At 40.0% G+C, this 12,242-nt stretch overlaps 1 protein-coding gene across 1 annotated transcript in view; it reads right to left on the reverse strand.

Annotated features, from left to right (window-relative positions):
- Positions 1-12,242, reverse strand: part of LOC121628724 (NACHT, LRR and PYD domains-containing protein 12-like) — a 2,607,341-nt gene that overhangs the window by 1,178,744 nt on the left and 1,416,355 nt on the right. The gene's annotated exons all lie outside the window — the stretch shown is intronic.

Below are 12,242 nucleotides of genomic sequence, written 5' to 3' on the forward strand. Positions count from 1 at the left end.
GACCTGTTTTTATTGTCTGACATTTATTTCCACCAATAAAATATTCTTTAAAATAGCCTTATTGGGATTACAGGAACCATATTAGACTGATATGATCCATATTTATCACATATATTCCTGTTTGTTCATGTAATCAATGAGTCTTCCTCACACACCAGAGTAAGTCATGGGGTTGCTCAGGGTTCTGTGCATTTCTTATACTCTCAGGATGTACATGCTTCTACACATGATGAATGCACTGTTGTTTGTCAATAAAATAGTCCTAGTCCATAACTCAGCATGGTTTGTTTTTTTACAAAGTCAAACCCTAAGTTTCAGTGTGCAGATCAGCCTGACCTTACAGGACCTGATTATTCTGTTTCTCTATGAATTTTGCTCCATTTTTCCTAGACTGTTCACTAGCCTTGTGTCCAGCAACGAGAATCAGTTCTGATTAAAAATGACTCTTTACTTAACTTTATTTAATCATCTGATTTAAAATAGAATTTTCTGAAATGAAAAGACGCACAGCTGACATATTCACCTGAAAGGCTTCTGGTTTCACTATCAGTTTTTGTATTTTCCCAGCATCCCGAACAGATTTGTGGATGCTGGAAGGGAAATGACTGTGCTGTCACACCCTCTGTACTGTAAGCTAACTCTCAGCAGCCTCCCTTTCACAGGGAAAATGCAGTCATTTGTGATAATTGCCCTAAGAGATTTTTTTCCTGTGCAAATCGTCCATGTCTGTAATTTGTCAAGAAAAACTTCCACGTTAAATTACCCAGAGTGCTTTCATTACCAGAGCCACATCTGATCCTCTCCACCCAGTCGACTTTTTCAGTGTTACTCATGTTTATCAGCAATTCATCATAGCAGATACTTACATAGTTAATAACCATCAGTTTCTCAGGGTGCATGGCTCTGATGAGGTAAGTGGCCACTAAAAAAAAAGAAATAAAGAAAGAAAGAAAGAAATAAAAAGAGCATTGATAGCAGAGTAGCCTGTTTATTATTCTTTTTGATCTTCTGCTGGTTAAAAGGAGGCAGATTTTATCTTCTGCAGCTGGTTAAAGTGCTTTCTGTGAGCTGGTCTCTCCACTCATGTTACTCAGTTCAAATATATTTATATATAAATTATTCATAATAACCAGGTTTAAAAAGACGCTTTCCGTAGATGCTTGAAAACAGATAAATCAATTCCCAGAGAGAAATGATCATTGTTGAGGGTGATGCATTACAAAATGTGTGTAAAAGTTAAATAAAGCATTAGTTTTATGATTTTTTCCCCCTTTATGTAAAGTTTAAAAGTTTATGATGGGAATAAAATAACTTTTGTTTGTATTGTGCGTCACAGATTAGATTCCATACTGATCACTATGAACTATGACTGTACACACACACACACGGATATATATATATATATATATATATATATATATATATATATATATATGTGTGTGTGTGTGTGTATTAGTGTGTGTGTGTGTGTGTGTGTGTGTGTATATGATAAGTGGGTTCAGTATTTATGAAATCTTAGCTTCCAAAATTCCAGTTATCGCCCCTCGTTTTTCAAATACACCCAGCCGCCATCTATATTTATAGTACTATTTGGACCTCTGCTGCATCCACAGATTTTCCAGTGCTACATTTTCCACCGTTTTTAGCTGCCTCGACTACATCCAGAAACTCTCCTAAATATTCAGATTCTGGCTCCCTGACCTCTGTTAGGTAAAGCTGGAGTTGTCATCTCCCACTTCAGGTATGTTGTTATTAGAGAAGCATCACTTTTTACCGTCGCTAGGTGACCTTGTAGCTTGATTTTTCAACAGTTTTCATAAAATTGTGAGATGGTGTTATAAAAAATGAGGTAGAACCTTACAACTATAAGTCACAAAGTCATTGTCATTGCATTAAAAGTATGAATCAGTTATTAGGAGAAGAAAGGAGAGGGACTAGCTTTGTTTGTGAATGTGGGATGGTATAAACCGGGGCACTGCACAGTTAAAGAGCAACTGTACAACAGAGACATTGAATTGTTGCAGTTAGCATGAGGCCATATTATCTGCCACAGCAGTTCACACGTTATTGTGATAGCATTATACGTGTCCCCTTCTGCTAATGTGGACATAGCCTCTGACACTCACGCTCGCGGTCACCAGCAGGCTGCAGACTCAGCACCCACAGGTCCTCTTCCTCATCTCTAGGGACTTCAGTCCCGCCTCCCCATCATCTGTTCTGCTAACATGCACACGGTATGTCACCTGTTCCACCAGAGACAATAAAATACTTATTTCATGCCAACACCAAGGAGACATACTTACCCTCCTCTAGGGAGAGCTGATCACCATATTTTACATGTCGAGTCTGTGTATAAACCTGTTGTACACAGGCAGGCTTCGGTCCGATAAACAGTGAAGAGGTGGACAGCTGAAAGAGAGGAGGTTCTTAGGGACTGCTTCAACACCACTGTGTGGATGGAGCTCTGCGACAAATATGGGGAGGACATTAATGCCATCACAGACTACACAAACTTCTGTTTTGACAACAAGCCAGGGATTACCCCTGATATTTAAGCTCTCCTGAAGGAGAAGAAGAGAGCTTTCATATCAGGGAAAAAGGAGGAGCTGAGAAGAAAGATCAGAGCTGGGAAGGCCAGTTACAAGAGGAAGATGGAGGAGCAGCTGCAGCAGCAGAACATTAGTGGGGGGTGGAGAAGCCTGAAAGTTATGGCTATGTCCACACGGCACTGAAGCCAGTTCAGGTGTGAAAACGATGTCAAAAACTAGGAGAAAGGCTTCAACATCAGCATGAAACCGCTGTAGTACATACTACAATGTTGTGGGGGGCGCTACGATAATTAAAGAGAAACACTCCAGAGCAAGAACAGGATGTAACGCATGTGCAGATAAAGACATATCTGCTTGCTCCTGCTGTTGATGTAGTAGTAGTACAATACTGTGTTGTAAAAGCAGCACATTTTGGTACTAAGCTGTACACAAGCCAGGACTGTCTGGAGCAGCACCACAACACAGTTGGTCACGGACGCCATTATTGTTGCTGTGTTTGGTTCATCACACTGACGTCATATCCTCCAGTTGTGAGGTTACGCTGTCCTCACAATACCACAGACAGTAGAGGATTCAGACATATGCACCTTGGTACCTGGCTTCAGACATGATCGGTTTCATGGAGGTTAATCCCTGGTTTCATGGAGATCAAAGGGTGGATTGCTAAAATACTTTTGTAGTTTTACTGCAAGTTGGCATCGTGGGGCGGCCCCCATCTCAGGTTCAAAATACCCCACTCACAGGCTGAGGGGGATCTCAGCTGCTTTTCAGTAGGTTTGATCAAGTGCTCATTCCTACCCCCACAGCAACATTCAAACACCTTGACACTTGGACTACTGCTCACATCCCTTCACACCTCTGGCTCATTCTGCCATCAAAGCACTCCACATCTCCTTGGACTCAACCACGCCTCATAGCATAGGGCACTGTGAGAATCATGTCTTTTATTTGTCTGGTGCCTTCTACACCATCCAGCCGGTGCTCCTGAAAGCCAAACTGGAGAGGAGTGGGGTGGATCTTCATCAAGCAGAGTGGATTCTCCACTATCTCACTAACCAGCCCCAGTCTGTGAGAGCCCGGGACTGACCCCATGTCTGACCTGCTGACCTGCACTGTAGTTGTCCCCCAGAGGACAGTCTTGGCCCCGTTTCTCTTCACCCTCTACACTGCAGAAATCTGACACAACATGGACAGCTGCAGAAGTTCTTGGATGACTCTGTGATTGTCAGACTGATTACTGAGTACAACAACATGGACAACAGAGGACTGACACAGAGTTTTGTGGACTGGTGTCAGAAAAAAACCACGTCCTAATCGATGCAGGGAAAACCAAGGAGATGGTGGTGAGTTTTCACAGACGCCTGCTGTCCCCTCACCGGTGAACATCCAGGGAACAGACATTGAGAGACTGGAGTCTTTTAAGTACCTGCCTGTTCACTTAAACAATTAGGTAGGTAACAAAAGGGTCCTGGCAAACTGACCTCCATGCTGGACCATGAGTCCCACCCCCTGCAGGACACCCTGTCTACTCTGGAGAGCAGCTTCAGGGACAGACTGATCCATCCTCCCTGTGGGAGGGAGAGATACTGCAGGTCTTTCCTCTCTGCTACTGTCACACTTTACAATAAACACATGTAAACTGTCTTTACATGTTTATACATGTTTATGTTCATGTTTATATATTGTACATACTCCCCTGTCCGACCACATACTCTACATATTCTTACTTATTATTTGTGTGTGTGTGTGTGTGTGTTTGTGTGTGTGTGTGTGTTCTTTTTGATATCACCTCCATCCCTCAGCTTACTGCACCTGTACTGGTGCAACAATGCAATTTTCCCACTGAGGGACTAATAAAGGTTTCTTATTCTTATTCTTATTCTTATTCTTATTCTTATTCCTCTTAAGTAATAAGATAAAGCGTTAAACCAATCACAAAGTTATTTTGACCTAATAGCTCCACGTAAAAAACTAATTCAAAATAATTATGTGTTGAAATGTCAACATAATGTAACATACTACAATACTATGATAAAATGATTTTTACTTATTTTTATTGTAACCTTGTGCTTTCCAGCATCATGCAAGTTATGACTACCATCTTGTGCCACTCATTTTAAAATTGTATAATGACACACCACATCTGTATTTCCTCACACTGTTATGAAATGAGCTTCCATTGTAAATTGTCTCTCAGAGTTTTCCAAAAACACGTCATCTCCTGAAACCATGGAGCGTGAAACGTCGGTGGACCACGATGGCCGCCCTGCTGTTGGGAACCTCCCTGCTGTGGTCTGCTGCAGTCTCTGATCTACACACACACACCACCATGTCTGCTGCTGTTCACGCTAGCAGCAGAACCGGCAGCTCGTTCCCATGAAGTCCAACTATAATTTGCACCATGGCGTGCTGTCGTCCACCTAAAGTCAGGTCTCCCAAGGTCCTCACTTCGCTGCAGTGTCCTCACAGTTGCAGCTCAGTCCTCACAGAGACAGTAAAACCAAGAAAGCTGGCAATCTTTTGATCTGCCACTGCCAAGGCGGGACGGTTTCATCTGCAAGTCATTTTACTGTCCTCCTGTCATTAACAGTGTCTTCTATTTATACCCTGCACACATTCTCACACCATCCTAAACATGAATCTACCCTTAAACCAACTCTTCTGGCCTTAAATTGTTGCCGTTTGAACAGGTTTGTGATGTGGGGACATCATGAACACACACTTTCCTCCCCATCTTCCTTCACCAAAATACAATCATGGCTCCACAGAACAACAAAAACATAAACCTCAGTCCATTACCTCATCTGTACACACACATGCCATGTTTTTGTGCTGTTTGTTGGGGTTTCTTGGTATGTTGTGGTAGTCAAAGCCACGACACACACTGCAGATCAGTTTAAAGGCAGATTGTGACTGAATGATGTTTCACCTCCAAGCCATTAGTGGGACTTTCTGTGGAAAACAGAAGTTTCTGGCTATAAAATCTTATGAACCTCACAGGATGTTGTCACTAAAAAACATACAGGAAACAAATCTGTTAGCTGTCTACCAACACCAGCTACATTTACATGGAGTACTTTTAATCTGAACGAATGTCCAAACAGAATAAAAATATGTCATGTAAATATGTCAGCTGAACCGATCGGCCTTGGTCGGAAAGAATTTTCAGTCTGATTGAGAGGGGTGGTTTAAACCCTTTCACGGTCAAAAACAGGAAAAGATAACCCTATCTACAGTCATTCTGGTCGTTTTTTGGTGACAGCAAAACAAAACAGGACTGTGACAGATGCAACGTTTTTGTTAGAAACTGAAAGAGTGAAGGATTATTGAGCATTTCGACGGTCAAAATATTAAAAATAAAAACAAAAGAAAACATGTCTTCTTCCCAACTATTAGCACGGCGCATGTCAAAAGCATTACATTTGCTTTAAATCTGTCATGTAAATACATCTGATCCGACCACATTATCTAGCATCCATGTAAACACGTCAGCTGGACTCCGATCAGATTTATTTTAACCGGATAGATAAAATGGTTGAATGTGAGAGCGACTCCGGTCAGTTATTGTGTATTTGACTGTTCAAATTGTTATGGCAAGAAGGTATGCGAGGAGGGGATGCATTTTTACTGGTTTCCTGAGAAGAAACACCAGCGAACAGCCTGGATTTGTGCAATGAGTTTGGTGAAATTGCCTTGGCAGTGCTGACTTAGTCTCTGTTGGTCCGTGTGATGTCACTAAAGACGTGGACGGAGAAGCCAAGAGAAAGCTTCCCATATGGGAGACAGCATGAGTCCATCGCTATGAAAAGTATACTAAGTAGACTAGGTCAGCACTAACTGGTTCCTGGACAGAAGTAGTTATGAGCATGCGCGAGTAAAGGGTCTATGGAAGAGGCTAAATACGATCCTACTCAAGAAATTTAGATAACACACTAATCTTAATGGATGGAAGCTACTGTGTTTGTGTACAGGTATGTTTATATTGTATTTTCCATGTGTGCAGTAGGCTTTATGTTTCTGAAAACTGCACATATTTCTTAATGTCCCATGTTTCGCTGTAAATGTAATCACAAGAAGTAATAGTTCAGGCATCATCACATAATTTAACGTTCTGTATTAGAACCACTTTAAATCATTTTGCCCCAGTTTAATTAAATGAAAATTGAAAATAATGAAGTAGAAAAATAGTGGAAGCAGCCAAAGAACATCTAAAAGTTTGAACTGAGGAACTTAATGCATTAGCAAAGCTGGGGGTCTCTGTTCACTTGCAAATGGACTAACCACTGGACAAATTAAGGAAGTGGCACATCCCAACCATAATAAAGCATCAAAAAGAGGAGGAAGAAAACGACGTAGAGCAGGGATTCCCAATGTTAACAATGTTACTGAATGTCTTGGGTACTAGGGGCACATTCACACTGTTTCTGTTTGGTCCACTTTAAACGGACCGTGGTCCACTTCCACAGATTGGACGATTTGTCTGGTGAAGTGAACAACAAATGCACTCTGATGAGGGCCAAAGAAGCGGTTCGCTTGAAAGCCAGGGGTCCCAGTTCACTTGCAGCAAACTCTCCAACGGACAGAAAAGAAAGTGAGGTATGTCAACTGTAAAAAAAAAGCATTAGGAAGAAGATGGAAATGGTGAAGAGTATTGTTTGGGTAAGAGGAAAAACAGAGCCGAAGCCAAGGTCAAAACAACAATACTAACATCAAGACTGCATTGTCTGGCTCTGTTGTTTAATGTTTACTTGAGGTGAAGGAGTCAGCAGAAGCAGAAAACTAGTTTTCCCCCCTTTTTCTTCTTCTTCTTCCTGCTTTTGCATTATTATCCAGTGGTTGTTCTGGTGTGTATCGCCCCCTAGCGAGCAGTTGTTCTACTATGCGACATTGTCCAGGTGCTTTGGTCTGCTTGAGTTAAAATGCATTTTAAATATGAACCAAATCAAAGGAAGATGTGAAATTTTAGTCCACCAACTATCCTGCCTGAATGACCCCTTAGTTTTTATTATAATAGCGCGTACTGCATACAGGCACAACACTGGAAAAGGCATTTCTCATCTCATGGGCCCTTTAAGAGCTCTTTAAAGTGTTTCATCTGCTGCAGGTGTTCAGCTCCAACATGCTCAAGCAGAATATAAATCCTTCAGCTGTGTATTTATCTTTTTAACCTGCCTCTTAGATTGTTTCCGCTCTCTGAGGAACTTTAATTTTTCGTTTGGTAGCATAGAGCAAACACTCAGCATTTTAGCAGCTTTAAAGTGAAACCGTGCAGAGAGGAGAAACGGCGGGGCTTCGGGCGACCTCTTGGCCTCTCCCTCCGAGTATCATGGCTTTAATAGAGCCTGAAGTTTTTCCTCTTCCAGAGGAAATGAATCCCTGCTGCATTTCCGACTGCTGGAGCTGTTCCAACCTCCTCGACCCCGATCCCGAGAGTTTGAGAGCACTTTTAGCTTGAATTTGTTTGTAAAACACAGGCAGGTGGGGACTAATTGTTCGACTGTACTAAACTTTTAATTTTCATTAAGGTGCCTCCACTGATTTTTTAATGGGAAAAATGAGGTTCAGAGTGAGCAAGAAGATGAACACAAAAGAAAGGAGAGACAACCACATTTCCTTGGTGTACATACTTTAAACTTTAATGGTGAAGCCAAAAACAAAAGAATATTGTAAAATAAATTAGATTAGAAAAATGCCACAAGCACATTTGATTTGTACAACAAAGCAATGCAACATACTGGAATCTTTACTTCCATATTTACAGAATAAAAAATAGACTTTTTATTCTTTGTCCACTTTGTTCAGTGTCAGCATTACTATTATTATTATATTTATTTATTTTTTTTATTTTGATAAAAAGAGCAAAATATGAACAATTACAACTTCTTAGTCTTTTTTTTCTCAGCATTTTAATTATTTTTTTTAGAGGCTTTTTTTTTATTCGGCACTGACATTTTATTCGTGTCCATGTACACAAAAGATGGACTCTGAGTTTGTCCCATGAAGTCCAACAGAAGAGGCTTCGCTCTTCGTTAAAACACTGACGGCAAAAAGAAAATAATACACAAAAAACTGTGAAACTTCATCAAAAGGCCACCGATACTCTAAAACTTTTGGTGAACAAAGTTGACAATACTGCTATAAACACATACAACACAGAAACACTGAGTGGATGTTCGTTTTCTCCCAAATGCAAAACTAGGCGACTTGTTTTTTTTTTCATGTTTATAAGGAGATCAAATTAAAGTGTAAAGCATTGTGGGGAGTTTTTGATGTGCAGAAAGCAAAGAGACAGGTAAAGAAAAACTGTAAAAACTGACTTTTGTTCCAGATTGTAAAAAAAAAAAAAACTAAATAAATTTAAAATAAAAATTAAATTTCTTTTACCTTTCAGCATCCGTGAGTTTAACAAATGCGCGAAGTGACTCTTTGGTGTTCTAAAAGCAAACTAAAACTGGACATTTTCTCCATGAAGTGAAAGGACAGACCATGTGAGGCGCTGCTGATCACCAAACCAACGTTTACAACTTTAACCGTCTGATTTCTTCATCGAGATGAGCCGAAGCTTTAAAGGCCGTGAAAGAGTGATGGGTTGTTCACACCCTTTCATTAAATCAAAGTGCTTCAGTAAGACTGTTTAACATTGAAGGGCGGCTACATGTCTTCAGCTGTAAATATGTTTTCTGTTATTTTTTAAATAAGGCATTTCCTCACAATGGTGAAGCAAATATTACATTTTATCTTTCTGGGTTTCTGTGTTAGGGGGGGAATGTGTGATTATATATTTGGATTGTAAGAATCGTGGTGGCCTTTGAGCTCTTCACTTAGGCTGGGTCCACACGGCACTGAAGCCGGTTCGGGTGTGAAAACGGTGGCGAAAACTAGGAGAAAGGCTTCAACATCCCCACGAAACTGCTGTAGTACATACTACAAGGCTGTGGGGGGCGCTACGATGATTAAAGAGTAACACCCCAGAGCTAGAACAAGACGTAGCGCATGTGGAGGTAATGACATATCTGCTTGCTCCTGCTGTTGATGGTACAGTAGCGAAGCACTGTGTTGTGCTAAAGCTGCACACATCCAGGACTGTCTGGAGCAGCACCACAACACAGTTGGTCATCGACGCCATTGTTGTTGTTTTTGGCACGTGTTCGTCACACTGACGTCATATCCTCTAGTGGTGCGGTTACGCTGTCCTCACAGGTTTCAAACCTATCCACCTTGGTCACTGGTTTCAGACATGGTCGGTTTTATGGAGGCTAATCCTCAGATTTAGTTTGAAGATGAGCCTTGATTTAAGGCAGTGGTTCCCAAACTTTTCTGCAGGGCCCCCATTTCATCAGCAATAACATCAACCCCTCTGTTAATGTTATTGCTCTTGATGTAAAACCCTTTTCTTTCTCTGAGTGCTTTTTATTTTCATAAAACTCCCTTTGTAACATCTAAGTGAAAAGACAGGATGGTTCTCGTGTTTTATTAATCAGATAACTGAAGTCCTACATCATCATTACCTCTCAGAGGAGGAAAGAAAGACAATGTCTCCTCTAAAATGCCATCATTTGGTTTATGTGTGTGTTTACCCAGGTTACCTTGAGATGTTATCGCCTTTAATTACTCTGTTAGATCTAAACTTAACATAGTAAAATGTAGTAAAATCTCTTCTCCACCTCGCTCGCAGCACTTATCACACCAGGTCAACCGAATTTATTAAGCTCATCATTCCCAAAACCGCCACTGTTTTTGGCCGTAACGCCTTCCACTTTGCCGCTGCATATGACTGGAATACACTGCAGAACACTCTCAAACTTCCAGCTCTGATATCTGTTTCTCTGTTTAGACAGAGACTTCAACAGATTATTGTAGATACTTGTTCCTGCTGACGATGCTGACTCGCCCTTATATACAAACATTTACCCACTACTTTTTCTCTCACATAAATCCGTCTTATACACTGTGTTCTACTCCCTTTCCCCCTTTCATTTTTATATATTTGTACTCACTCTGCGTTTTTTTTTATTTGTATTGTATTGTTGTATTGTGGTCCTGTGTATGCACAGTTGTCTGTTTATATGTATGTACGTTATTTATTCCTGCTGGGGCCTCTTGGCCAGGTCATGTTTGTAAATGAGAACTAGTTCTCAAACATTTTTTTACCTGGTTAAATAAAGGTTAAATAAAAATAAAATAAAAATAAAATGAAGACATGATTGCTTCATCACGGATACCCAGATGAAGAATCAATCAATGAGGGTCTAAGAGTTTTGTTTTTGTTTGGAATGAACTAAAACATGCCTGCAGAAGAAAATGTCTCGCTGACTTTTCCCAGTTTTAACAAAGAGGATTAAGCCAGAAAATTATGATGGACTTGAAGGAAAACCTGCTGAGTCAGCATGCTGTCCTCCATGATGGTTTGCATAACCTGATTACTTTACTTCCACATATTAACACTTAATTTAACGCTGATAGTTTTAATTTGTAATCCCTGCTTGGATGTGCATAGTGGATCATTTTAGCTTGTATTGATGATAGTAGCTTAGATACTGAGGCCAGATGATGCAGTCAGGGGGTCAGAACCCAGAGTTATTCTAAGTATTATTTACTTTCTGGTCATCTGAATGATTTTTCAGTAATTTAGTTTTTTAATGTTGGCACATCAGCTAAAAATGCATCAGTCAGACCAGAGAATCCACTAAATCTAGATTTTTTAAATAAGCCAACGTGTATCTGAGAAATGGACCTTTCCAGACGTTCTTTCTCAACAACTGTTGAAATGTTTTGCAGGATATTTAGCTGTTTTTTATTATTCCTACTTTTGAGAATATTTTTTCATGATACTTTTCAGCACGACCGCAGAAACTTCTCAAAGTATTTACATTTTAACACAGTATACAAAATGAGATATTTTATAGCTTTTTTTTATTCAACAGAAAATCATCAGAAAGGGATTTTTTTATTTAGGGTAATCGGGAGAGGAGTTCAAAGCATGAAATCAAATTTGATGTTCCGCCTCAGTATCAGCGACAAACAAATTATTTGTGGTCATCATCGTGGTTTTTTACAATTCCTGGAAAACTGTTGGTGTCTTATTTTGTGTCTATTAAAAAGCTGAATTAGGTCTTAATCAGTCAGTGATTAAACAACCCAGTGGTTGAATGTGGTTTTCACCTCCTGTTGGCCAAATCTCAATTTTTTATTTATTTATTTTTTAATGAAAATGGCATGAGTGACTGGTGACAACACATCAGCCACACCTGACTCATCGTGGGGATCAAACCTGTGATGTGCCCTGGAGAGAGACGCTGCTCCATCGTTTCTCGCTGCTTTCTGTCTAATCTAAACTCGAGTGTTGCTATAGTGCAAAAATAAAAACGTTCATAACGTTTCTTAAAAAAAACAAAAAACATAATGACTCAAAATATTATTAACAACAATAACATTAATATTATTAATATACTTACTAACAATAATAATTATAACATCAACATGGTTACCATGGTAACATAAAGAAGTGTTTGGTTCCAGCAGCCGGGCCAACTTGTTTCTTTCAAGTATCTCTCAACAAACACACACACGCGCGCATACACACACCACAAATGTATACTTCCAAAGAAAAAAATACGAAAGAGTCTTCTTCTTCTTTCTTCCTCCAACATTTTCATGAAGTAAACAAATGGAAAAACAAAAATAAACAAGTCA

The sequence above is a fragment of the Melanotaenia boesemani genome, chromosome 18, assembly GCF_017639745.1.
Source record: "Melanotaenia boesemani isolate fMelBoe1 chromosome 18, fMelBoe1.pri, whole genome shotgun sequence".
NCBI lineage: Eukaryota > Metazoa > Chordata > Actinopteri > Atheriniformes > Melanotaeniidae > Melanotaenia > Melanotaenia boesemani.